The sequence below is a fragment of the Saimiri boliviensis genome, assembly GCF_048565385.1.
Source record: "Saimiri boliviensis isolate mSaiBol1 chromosome 16 unlocalized genomic scaffold, mSaiBol1.pri SUPER_16_unloc_1, whole genome shotgun sequence".
Lineage (NCBI taxonomy): Eukaryota > Metazoa > Chordata > Mammalia > Primates > Cebidae > Saimiri > Saimiri boliviensis.
The window spans coordinates 134,242-146,950 of NW_027412499.1; the positions used below are offsets into that span (position 1 = coordinate 134,242).

At 52.2% G+C, this 12,709-nt stretch overlaps 2 pseudogenes; one reads left to right on the forward strand and one right to left on the reverse strand.

Annotated features, from left to right (window-relative positions):
* Nucleotides 1-1,788: 1,788 nt before the first annotated feature.
* On the reverse strand, nt 1,789-3,152 carry LOC141583154 (required for drug-induced death protein 1 pseudogene; annotated as a pseudogene).
* Nucleotides 3,153-8,713: 5,561 nt separating this feature from the next.
* LOC141583155 (required for drug-induced death protein 1 pseudogene) lies at nt 8,714-11,724 on the forward strand (annotated as a pseudogene).
* The last annotated feature ends 985 nt before the right edge of the window (nt 11,725-12,709 follow it).

Here is a 12,709-nt window from a genome sequence, read left to right on the forward strand (position 1 = left end):
ACTTTCTTTATTTTTTTTATTTTTTATTTTTCTGTGAGACGGAGTTTCGCTCTCGTTGCCCAGGCTGGAGTGCAATGGCGCGATGTCGGCTCACCGCAACCTCCGCCTCCTGGGTTCGGGCAATTCTCCTGCCTCGGCCTCCTGAGTAGCTGGGATTACAGGCACGTGCCACCATGCCCAGCTGATTTTTTGTATTTTTAGTAGAGACGGGGTTTCACCATGTTGACCAGGATGGTCTCGATGTCTCGATCTCGTGATCCACCCGCCTCGGCCTCCCAAAGTGCTGGGATTACAGGCTTGAGCCACCACGCCCGGCTCTTTTTCCCTTTCTATACCAATACTATCATTGGTCCGACGTCATATTTCTATGGAATTTATTCTCATCAGTTTCAGAGACTCTGTGTGTGTGTGTGTGTGTGTGTGTGTGTGTGTGTGTGTGTGACGGAGTTTCGCTCTTGTTGCCCAGGCTGGAGTGCAGTAGCGCGATCTCGGCTCACCGCAACCTCCGCCTCCTGGGTTCAGGCAATTCTCCTGCCTCAGCCTCCCGAGTAGCTGGGATTACAGGCACATGCCACCATGCCCAGCTGATTTTCTTTGTATTTTCGTAGAGACGGGGTTTCAACATGTTGACCAGGATGGTCTCGATGTCTCGATCTCGTGTTCCACCCGCCTCGGCCTCCCAAAGTGCTGGGATTACAGGCTTGAGCCACCGCACCCCGCCTCAGCGGTTTTAAGCACCAGCTATGACACCCGTGGCCACCCAGCGTCCCCTGTCCCTACTACTGGCACAGGCCCAGCCTACATGAACTCCCCCACACTGATGCTCCAGGCCTGGCTCCTGGATGGCCACCTCCTTTCTCCCTTCCAACATCTTCTTGCCTTGTGTCCGCTTCCTTCACATCTGTCTCCTACTTGCTGCTTCCTTCTCTCAATCTGGATTTCCATTCCTGATGTGTTACGTCTCCCTCCATCTGTCTCAGCCCCTATGTCCCACCCGGGACAAGCGCTCTCGGTTGGCCCGGCGGAGAGCAGCTGAGCCTCTGGCGGGAGTGCATCGATGGTGGCAGTAGGCCCTGACTGCAGCCAGCCGCATGTTTGCAGGGACTCTGCTTGCCGCAAACACATGGCTGGGCCGAAGTGGGCAACGCCGGGCACAAGAGCCCTCAGGAGTGGTCCCTTGGCTGACCCGTCCCAGCCACCCACCCAGCCTGCGCCTGAACTTGCCCTCCTCCCTCCTTTCTCGCCAGCCGCACGGCCGTTCGGGATGGGGTAAAATGACAAGTTTTTGTCTACTTTAAACAGTCAGTCCACACTGCCAACCCAGTTTTCAAAGCATCATAGCCTTCAAAGAGCTTTCTTCCTTCCCTCTTCTCAAGCCTGTAATTAAACTCCTGGTGGCAGAGTGGCAGAGGCAGGAGATGGGGAGAACGACTTGAGGAAGAAACAGCTCCTTAGCTGCCCTCGGAACCGAGGCAGCCCAGGAACGTGAGTGCCTTCAGCCCACAACCTTTCCGGGAGAATGCAGCAAGTCAATCATCTGACTCCAGCAACATCCTCTTCCTCCCCCCAAGATTCTGCCGTACGCGCCCGTACTGCTCGGATCTGTGGAGTGTGGGCCTCCACCCCGGCACCTGCCACCTTCACGTGAAGGCTCTGGCTTCAGCACACCAGCTCCACTCTCAAACCTAACCTCCGCCGAATTCTCAGCAGGATCGACCATTGGGTCCACGGAGGACTGAGACACGTGAGCAGCTCAGCCGATGGGCAAGGGTGACTCATTCATCCTACTCATGTGATGGAGCAGAGAAAGGCGTGTTTTCTCTTCCAGGTATGCTGTGTGCGCTCAAGTCTGAGATGCTCCCGATTCACACGGTTCCCACCGCAGGGAATCCCGTCAGCGCACGGAGGATCCACACCGGCGGCTGCCCCAGACGGGGCGGAGTAGGCTGCAGCGAAGCCTTGCGGCCCGATGACCGCGTCGCGGCCTCCTTTCGTCAGGACCCTCCCGACGTTCGTGCCGCACTTCTGCAGCTGCCGCCGGTACCTCCTCCTGGGCTGCTCGCCCGGCGCCGGCTCCTCCGGCGGCTCGGAGCGCTCGGGCAGGGGGGCGAGGCGCACCCTCCGCGCGCCCGCCGCGCTCGCCCCGCTCTCCCTCGCCGCCGCCGCCGCCTCGTCTCCCGACTCCAGGTGGCCCAGGATGGCGGCCGCCTCCTCGTCCCCCTCGGTCCGCCCTCGCCCTCGGGGCCCGCGGCGCAGGAGGCTGCTCTCCGCCTTGGATCGGAGCCCGGCTCCCACCGTCAGGATGCCGCGGACCCTCTGGCGAAGGTCCGAGCGCCAGGACGCCAACCTTTGCTCCCCGCCCGCTTCTCTGGCTCTGCGCGGACGGCGCGGGGGTTGGGGGAGTTGATACGTTTAAATAAATTAAGGCTCATGGATAAGATTGATTGTTACAACATACAGAGAAAAGCAGGGTCGGCATAACGCTGTGAGAGTGAGTGTGTGTGTGTGTGTGTGTGTGTGTGTGTGTGTGTATCTGCATGTATCTATACTACTGGTCAGAAGAGCAAATTGTACCACACATTAATCACATGTTATCACTACTTGGTGGAAGAGCAGGTGGCTTTCATTTCATTTTACTTTTTAAAGTTTTCCTAGCTTTCTTCAAGGAGTATTTGTTACTTTATTGGAGGATGAGTTTGGAGAAACCTCGTTTAAAATTGTTTATTGTAGTGAAAGACACATAGTATAAATTTTGCCATTCAAGCTATTTTTAAGTATACAATTTGGTGGGATTAATTATATTCATAATGTTGTTCGACCATCACGACGATTTATTTCTCAACTTTTTCATTTTCCCCAAGCAGAAACTCTGGACCGTGAAACAAGAAGGCCTGATTGCCCCCACCCCCTCTATGGTCCTTGATGACCTCTAACCTACCTTCTGTCTCTATGAATTTGCTTCTTCTAGATGTTTTACATAAGGATCATCATGCCACATTTTTTTCTTTTGTGTCTGGTTTATGACACCCGTCATGTTTTCGAGGTTCGTCCATGTTATAGCATGTATCAAAATTTTATTTTTAAAGGATGAATCCTATTCCATGGTATGAATGTATCCTATTTCATTCATTGATTCACCTGCGGATGGGCATGTGGGTTTTTCTGCTTTTCAGCTATTGAATCACGCTAGAATGAGCACCGATGTATCGGTATCTGAGTCCCAACTTTTAATTCTTTTAGGTGTATACTTAGGAGTAGAGTTTTTGCATCATATGATAATTGTACAATTAACTTTTTGAGAAACTTCTGCTTTTTACGAGAAAAAAATCCACTTTTAAAATTTCATTGTGATTCAACTTTCAAGAATATTGTGTAGAAAGGGGCAGGCTGATGTCAGCATCTATCGTTTGTAAAATGGAATGCCTCAAAATGTTCTCTGTTTTACACGTACCCACACAAGCTAGAAACGTAGGCCAACTTATAGAAAATGTCAATATAGCCGGGCGCGGTGGCGCCAGCCTGTCATCCCAGCACTTTGGGAGGCCGAGGCGGGTGGATCACGAGGTCGAGAGATCGAGACCATCCCGGTCAACATGGTGAAACCCCGTCTCTACTAAAAGTACAAAAAATCAGCTGGGCATGGTGGCGCATGCCTGTAATCCCAGCTACTCGGGAGGCTGAGGCAGGAGAATCGCTTGAACCCGGGAGGCGGAGGTTGCGGTGAGCCGAGATGGCGCCATCGCACTCCAGCCTGGGTAAAAAGAGCGAAACTCCGTCTCAAAAAAAAAAAAAAAAAAAAAAAAAAAAAAAAAAAGTTCGCCGGGCATCGTGACGGCAGGCGCCTGTAGTCCTAGCTTTTCTTGAGCCGGAGGTGGGAGGATTGCCTGAGGTCGGGAAGTGGAGGCTGCCATGGGCCTTGGCCAGATGAATGCACTGCAGCCTGATGCCTGGACTGGTCTTGAAGTCCTCGGCTCTAGCAAAGTACCCGCCTCACCTCCGAACTTGGACCCACCGTATTCATCTGTCCCGAAGGTGTCGTTTAACTCTGTAAGTTGAATGCACACATTGACAAGCATTCTGCTGGATAGCTCCGTTTTTGTTTTAGAGCCAGATATTTCTCTTTACATCCTGTACTCCCATCCACTCTGGAATGTCCAAAGGCAGCTTTTAGAAGAAACGGGTTTCTAACTCTCTGAATCGAAACATAGCTTCAACTTCCTAAAAGGAACCAACACATAACAGATCAGTTTGTAAGAAGCGGGTCTTCTATGTTTTAAACGCATTTTTACTGCTGACTCTTATATGCCACTATAGGGCTGGAAATGAATGTTTCTACATTCCACAAAGAAAGGGTTTCTGAACTGCTGAAATACAAATCAGTTTCACTCTGTAAGTTGAATGCACACATTGACAAGCATTCTGCTGGATAGCTCCGTTTTTGTTTTAGAGCCAGATATGTCTCTTTACATCCTGTACTCCCATCCACTCTGGAATGTCCAAAGGCACCTTTCAGAAGAAATGTGTTTCTAAGTCGCTGAATCGAAACATAGTTGCAACTTCCTAAAAGGAACCAACACACAGCAGATCAGTTTGTAAGAAGCGGGTCTTCTGTGTTTTCAACGCATTCTTACTGCTAACTCTTATATGCCACTATAGGGCTGGAAATGACAGTTTCTACATTCTCCAAAGAAAGGGTTTCTGAACTGCTGAACTACAAATGAGTTAAACTCTGGAAGTTGAATGCACACATTGACAACCATTCCGCTGGGTAACTCTGTTGTTTTAAAGCCAGATATTTCTCTTTACATCCTGTACTCCCATCCACTCTGGAATGTCCAAAGGCACCTTTTAGAAGAAATGTGTTTGTAACTCGCTGAATCGAAACATAGTTGCAACTTCCTAAAAGGAACCAACACACAGCAGATCAGTGTGTAAGAAGCTGGTCTTCTGTGTTTTCAACGCATTCTTACTGCTGTTATATGCTACCATAGGGCTGGAAATGACTGTTTCTACATTCTCTAAAGAAAGGGTTTCTGAACTGCTGCAAACACACATCAGTTTAACTCTGTAAGTTCATTGCACACATTAACAACCATTCTGCTAGATGGCTCCGTTTGTGTTTTAGAACCAGATATTTTTCACAATAGCCTGTACTCCCTTCCGCTCTGGAATGTCCAAAGCAGCCTTTAGAAGAAACGTGTTTCTGGCCGGGCGCGGTGGCTCAAGCCTGTCATCCCAGCACTTTGGGAGGCCGAGGCGTGTGGATGACGAGGTCGAGAGATCGAGACCATCCTGGTCAACATGATGAAACCCCGTCTCTACTAAAAATACAAAAAATTAGCTGGGCATGTTGGTGCGTGCCTGTAATCCCAGCTACTCAGGAGGCTGAGGCAGGAGAATCGCCTGAACCCAGGAGGCGGAGGTTGCGGTGAGCCGAGATCGTGCCATTGCACTCCAGCCTGGGTAAAAAGAGCGAAATTCTGTCTCCAAAAATAAAAAGAAGAAGAAACGTGTTTCTAACTTGCTGAATCTAAATATAGATGCAACTTCCTAAAAGGAACCAACACACAGGAGATCAGTTTGTAAGAAGCGGGTCTTCTGTGTTTTAAATGCATTCTTACTGCTAACTCTTATATACCACTATGGGGCTATAGTTCACTGTTGCTACATTCTCCAATGAAAGGGTTTCTGAACTGGTGAAATACAAATCAGTTTCACTCTGTAAGTTGAATGCACACATTGACAACCATTCTGCTGGATAGCTCTGTGTTTCTTTTAGAGCCAGAGATTTTTCCTTACATCCTGTACTGCCATCCACTCCGGAATGTCCAAACCTAGCTTTTAGAAGAAATGTGTTTCTAACTGGCTCAATCGAAACATAGTTGCAACTTCCTTAAAGGAACCAATACACAGCAGATCAGTTTTTAAGAAGCGGGTCTTCTGTGTCTTAAATGCATTCATACTGCTAACCCTTATATGGCAGTATAGGGCTGGAAATGACTGTGTCTACATTCTCCAAAGAAAGGGTTTCCGGCCGGGCGCGGTGGCTCAAGCCTGTAATCCCAGCACTTTGGGAGGCGAGGCGGGTGGATCACGAGGCCAAGAGTTCGAGACCATCCAGGCCAACACGGTGAAACCCCGTCTGTACTAAAAATACAAAAAATTAGCTGGGCATGGTGGCGTGTGCTTGTAATCCCAGCTACTCAGGAGGCTGAGGCAGGAGAATTGCCTGAACCCAGGAGGCGGAGATTGCGGTAAGCCGAGATCGCGCCTTTGCACTCCAGCCTGGGTAACAAGAGAGAAACTCTGTCTCAAAAAAGAAAAAAAAAAGAAAAGAAAAAAGAAAAGAAAGAAAGGGTTTCTGAACTCCTGCAAACACACATCCCTTCACCTCTGGAAGTGGAATGCACACACTGACACCCATTCTGCTGGGCAGCTCCGTTTTTGTTTTAGAGCCTGATAATTCTCACTACAGCCTGTACCCCCATCCACTGTGGAATGTCCAAATGCACCTTTTAGAAGAAATGTGTTTCTAATTCGCTGAATCGAAACATAGATGCAACTTCCTGAAAGGCACCAACACACAGCAGATCAGTTTGTAAGAAGCGGGTCTTCTGTGTTTTAAACGCATTCTTACTGCTAACTCTAATATGCCACTATAGGGCGGGAAATGACTCTTTCTTTTTTTTTTTTCTTTTTCTTTTTTTCTTTTCTTTTTTTTTTTGAGACGGAGTTTCGCTCTTGTTACCCAGGCTGGAGTGCAATGGCGGGATCTCGGCTCACCATAACCTCTGCCTCCTGGGTTCAGGCATTTTTCCTGCCTCAGCCTGCTGAGTAGCTGGGATTGCAGGCACGTGCCGCCATGCCCAGCTAATTTTTTGTGTTTTTAGTAGAGACGGGGTTTCACCGTGTTGGCCTGGATGGTCTCGATGTCTCGGCCTCGTGATCCGACCGCCTCGGCCTCCCAAAGTGCTGGGATTACAGGCTTGAGCCACCGCGCCCGGCCCTTAGACGCGTTCTTACTGCTATCTGTTATATGCCACTATAGGGCTGGAAATGACTGTTGCTACATTGTCCGAGGAAAAAATTTCCGAACTGCCGCAAACACACATCAGTTTTCCTCTGTCAGTTGAATGCACACATTGACCACCATTGTGCTAGATGGCCTCTTATCAACAAATGCATTCCGGGAGGTGCCCGAGTGCCAGCCCGCCCCAGTTACATACTCTGGTTCCATTCGGCATGGTGGGGAAATAACGAAAATGTAGAAACTAAGATGGAGTCTGTCCAGCTCCGGAAGCTACCAGAAAGCCTGAACAAGTTTTTAGTCTGAGAAAGAGACAGCTAGTTTTAACTGGCAAAAAACAGGTTATCACATGATGAAGTGCAGCTGACATCAACAGGCTCTCAGTCTACCTCGAGCAATCCACAAAAGCGCTAGTCAGCCTCAGGAGGAAGACAGCAGCTGACACGTCCCGAGGGAAAGGTACGCCTTCCTAGAATTCCGTGCCGAGGCCGGCATCGACTCCGGTCATCTTCAGCGAGCAGAGCATGACTTCTTAGATAGCATGTCTACTTTGGGCAAATAATACTGCGGCCCAGGGTGGAGCCACGATGCCCTTCCCATTTTGCAAATACGCTGGCCGGGAGAAGGAGAAAAGAAGACATCATGATAAAAGGTGACTGAGACCCAGCTAAGATGAAGCTCTCCTAGGGAGGGAGGGAGGGAGGGAGGGAGGGAGGCCTGACGAGTGAACGGGTGAAAAGAAACCCCACCGCTACAGTCCAGCCCGCCCACCCGCTTGCCCACGCGGACCAAAGGCTGTGCCATCGCCCGCAGCTGCCTCTGGGGAAGTGAGACCCTGCTCCACCCCCAGCCCCCCATCTTCCAAAAGAGCGGCCACCGAGTGAGGTGAGGCCTGGCGATCACCGATGCAAATGTCAGCCGGTAAAGCGTGGGGGGAGGGGAGAGATGATGGGGGCCCACCCGGCTGGCTCCAGAACGTTTCCACGCGGTGTTGGGGGGAGCCCAGCTCACAAAGTCAGCGCTTCGGAGTAAAGGGGTGGGGGTGGGGGCTTCAAAAATAAACCAACTCCTCATAAAGCCCAAGTCGAAGAGTCTGTGTGCATGAAAGACACCAACAAACAAACACAAAGTGCTGATAAAAGCACAACAGGGCCCCCGCCAGGGCGGAGGTTCCTCAGGCAATAGCGGAGAGAGGGACGCGCCCCCAGATGGGAGGAAGAGAAACCGGTTGCCCCGGGCTCCGTGAAGCGGTCGGGCAGACCTCCCTCCGCGCCACCTCGATTTTCCATCCCAGAGGCCGCTAGGTGATGCCCGAAGACAACTGATGCTTGCAGGCGTCACACGGAGAAGACGGGAACCGTGGATCGCTCTGGGTCCGGGTGGAGGTGGAGGAGGCGGGGGGCGGGGGGCGGGGGGCGGGGGGCGGGGGGCAGGAGAGGGCGGCTCAGGCATGCCGCGTCGCCGGCCTCTGCCCGATCCCGCTCGGACCAGGTCGTTTCCGGGCCCAGGGAGTTCTCTCAGGGGATGCCCGCCTGCACCTAGTTGAGCAGAGCCCCCAGGGGACACGGCCTAGGCACCCGCCCACGGGTTCATCGGGAAGTTCAATTCCGCTAGAGAGGAGGGAGAGCAGACCGGGGGCGGGGGCGTGTGGACGGACGCTAGGGGTGGAGACGGGCCCTATCTACGATGGAAGTCCAGTCCATAGCGTTTCCGAGTGGACTCCAGACCCACCAGCTCAGGGTGGCAATACCTGTGACAGGGAAACGAAGGTCCGTGAAATCCACGCTCCCGGCCACAGCGTGGATTTCACGGAGAGAAGAAGACAGCTGGCAGCACGCTCCCTCCTGCCCCGGGGTCAAGTTTTCCCTCCCAAAGTTTGCATTTCTTCCGCCCACCCCCACAAACGTCCGCTCTCGCTCGCTCTCCTTGCCCAGGCTGGAGTGCAGCGGTGCGATCTCGGCTCACCGAAACCTCCGCCTCCTGGGTTCCCGCGAGTCTCCCGCCTCAGCCTCCCGAGTGGCTTGGGATGACAGGCACGTAACCACCGTGCCCGGTGAATTTTGTGTTTTTAGTAGAGACGGGGTTTCTCCACGTTGCCCCGGCTGGTCTCGAACTCTCGACCTCATGTGATCCACCCACCTCGGTCTCCCAAAGCGCTGGGATGACGGGCATGAGCCACCGCGCCCGGCGGCCCAGTATGCATTTCTGTGTGTGTGTGGTTTTTTTTTTTTTTTTTTTTTTTTTTGAGACAGAGTTTCGCTCTCGTTACCCTGGAGTGCAATGGCGCGATCTCGGCTCACCTGCAACCTCCGCCTCCTGGGTTCAGGCCATTCTCCTGCCTCAGCCTCCCGAGTCGCTGGGATGACAGGCTCGAGCCACCGCGCCCGGCCTAGTATGCATTTCTGAATCGTGTTCACCAGAGTCCACCCTCTGGTGAATCAGCCAGGAATCTAGTTCGGCGAATCCCAGAGCACCCACATGTGACCGCTAAGATCGGAGTCCACACACTGCGCGTGGCTCCACGCGGCGTCTCACCACGAGAACACCACTGCCGTCCCAGCCCAGTAGCGATACAGTGGCCACGTCTTAGAAATCACTCTCAGCAACACACCGTGATAGGTCCTATGTCTAGAAACGTATACCACGGTCATGAGCTTTCTTCCTTTTTTTTTTTTCTGAGACGGAGTTTCGCTGTCGTTACCCAGGCTGCAGTGCAATGGTACGATCTCTCGGCTCACCGCAACCTCCGTCTCCCGGGTTCGGGCGATTCTCCCGCCTCAGCCTCCCGAGTAGCTGGGATGACAGGCACGCGCCACGATGCCCAGCTAAGATTTTTGTAGTTTTAATAGAGACGGGGTTTCACCATGTCGACCGGGATTCTGTCGATCTCTGGACCTCGTGATCCACCCGCCTCGGCCTCCCAAAGTGCTGGGATGACAGGCTTGAGCCACCGCGCCCGGCTATATTGACATTTTCTATAAGTTGGCCTACGTTTCTAGCTTGTGTGGGTATGTGTAAAACAGAGAACATTTTGAGGCATTCAATTTTACAACCGATAGATGCTGACATCAACCTGCCCCTTTCTACACTCTATTCTTGAAAGCTGAATCACAGTGAAATTTTAAAAGTGGATTTTTTTCTCATAAAAAGCAGAAGTTTCTCAAAAAGGTAATTGTAGAATTATCATATGATGCAAAAACTCGATTCCTAACTATACACCTAAAAGAATTAAAAGTAGGGACTCAGCTACCGATACATCAGTGCTCATTCTAGCATGATTCAATCGCTGAAAGGCAGAAAAACTCACATGCCCATCCGCAGGTGAATAAATTAATAAAATAGGATACATTCATATCATGGAATAGGATTCATCCTTTAAAAATAAAATTTTGATACATGCTATAACATGGACGAACCTAGAAAACATGACAGGTGTAATAAACCAGACACCAAAGAAAAAAATGTGGCATGATGATCCTTATGTAAAACATGTAGAAGAAGCAAATTCATAGAGACAGAAGGTAGGTTAGAGGTCATCAAGGACCATAGAGGGGTTGGGGGCAATCAGGCGTTCTTGTTTCACGGTCCAGAGTTTCTGCTTGGGGAAAATGAAAAAGTTGAGAAATAAATCGTGGTGATGGTCGAACAACATTATGAATATAATTAATCCCACCAAATTGTATACTTAAAAATAGCTTGAATGGCAAAATTTATACTATGTGTCTTTTACTACAATAAACAATTTTAAACGAGGTTTCTTCAAACTCATCCTCCAACAAAGTAACAAATACTCCTTGAAGAAAGCTAGGAAAACTTTAAAAAGTAAAATGAAATGAAAGCCACCTGTTCTTCCACCAAGTAGTGATAACATGTGATTAATGTGTTGTACAATTTGCTCTTCTGACCAGTAGTATAGATACATGCAGATACACACACACACACACACACACACACGCTCGCTCGCTCTCTCTCTCTCTCTCTCTCTCTCTCTCTCTCTCACAGCGTTATGCCGACCCTGCTTTTCTCTGTATGTTGTAACAATCAATCTTATCCATGAGCCTTAATTTATTTAAACGTATCAACTCCCCCAACCCCCGCGCCGTCCGCGCAGAGCCAGAGAAGCGGGCGGGGAGCAAAGGTTGGCGTCCTGGCGCTCGGACCTTCGCCAGAGGGTCCGCGGCATCCTGACGGTGGGAGCCGGGCTCCGATCCAAGGCGGAGAGCAGCCTCCTGCGCCGCGGGCCCCGAGGGCGAGGGCGGACCGAGGGGGACGAGGAGGCGGCCGCCATCCTGGGCCACCTGGAGTCGGGAGACGAGGCGGCGGCGGCGGCGAGGGAGAGCGGGGCGAGCGCGGCGGGCGCGCGGAGGGTGCGCCTCGCCCCCCTGCCCGAGCGCTCCGAGCCGCCGGAGGAGCCGGCGCCGGGCGAGCAGCCCAGGAGGAGGTACCGGCGGCAGCTGCAGAAGTGCGGCACGAACGTCGGGAGGGTCCTGACGAAAGGAGGCCGCGACGCGGTCATCGGGCCGCAAGGCTTCGCTGCAGCCTACTCCGCCCCGTCTGGGGCAGCCGCCGGTGTGGATCCTCCGTGCGCTGACGGGATTCCCTGCGGTGGGAACCGTGTGAATCGGGAGCATCTCAGACTTGAGCGCACACAGCATACCTGGAAGAGAAAACACGCCTTTCTTTGCTCCATCACATGAGTAGGATGAATGAGTCACCCTTGCCCATCGGCTGAGCTGCTCACGTGTCTCAGTCCTCCGTGGACCCAATGGTCGATCCTGCTGAGAATTCGGCGGAGGTTAGGTTTGAGAGTGGAGCTGGTGTGCTGAAGCCAGAGCCTTCACGTGAAGGTGGCAGGTGCCGGGGTGGAGGCCCACACTCCACAGATCCGAGCAGTACGGGCGCGTACGGCAGAATCTTGGGGGGAGGAAGAGGATGTTGCTGGAGTCAGATGATTGACTTGCTGCATTCTCCCGGAAAGGTTGTGGGCTGAAGGCACTCACGTTCCTGGGCTGCCTCGGTTCCGAGGGCAGCTAAGGAGCTGTTTCTTCCTCAAGTCGTTCTCCCCATCTCCTGCCTCTGCCACTCTGCCACCAGGAGTTTAATTACAGGCTTGAGAAGAGGGAAGGAAGAAAGCTCTTTGAAGGCTATGATGCTTTGAAAACTGGGTTGGCAGTGTGGACTGACTGTTTACAGTAGACAAAAACTTGTCATTTTACCCCATCCCGAACGGCCGTGCGGCTGGCGAGAAAGGAGGGAGGAGGGCAAGTTCAGGCGCAGGCTGGGTGGGTGGCTGGGACGGGTCGGCCAAGGGACCACTCCTGAGGGCTCTTGTGCCGGCGATGCCCACTTCGGCCCAGCCATGTGTTTGCGGCAACCAGAGTCCCTGCAAACATGCGGCTGGCTGCAGTCAGGGCCTACTGCCACCATCGATGCACTCCCGCCAGAGGCTCAGCTGCTCTCCGCCAGGCCAACCGAGAGCGCTTGTCCCGGGTGGGACATAGGGGCTGAGACAGATGGAGGGAGACGTAACACATCAGGAATGGAAATCCAGATTGAGAGAAGGAAGCAGTAAGTAGGAGACAGATGTGAAGGAAGCGGACACAAGGCAAGAAGATGTTGGAAGGGAGAAAGGAGGTGGCCATCCAGGAGCCAGGCCTGGAGCATCAGTGTGGGGGAGTTCAT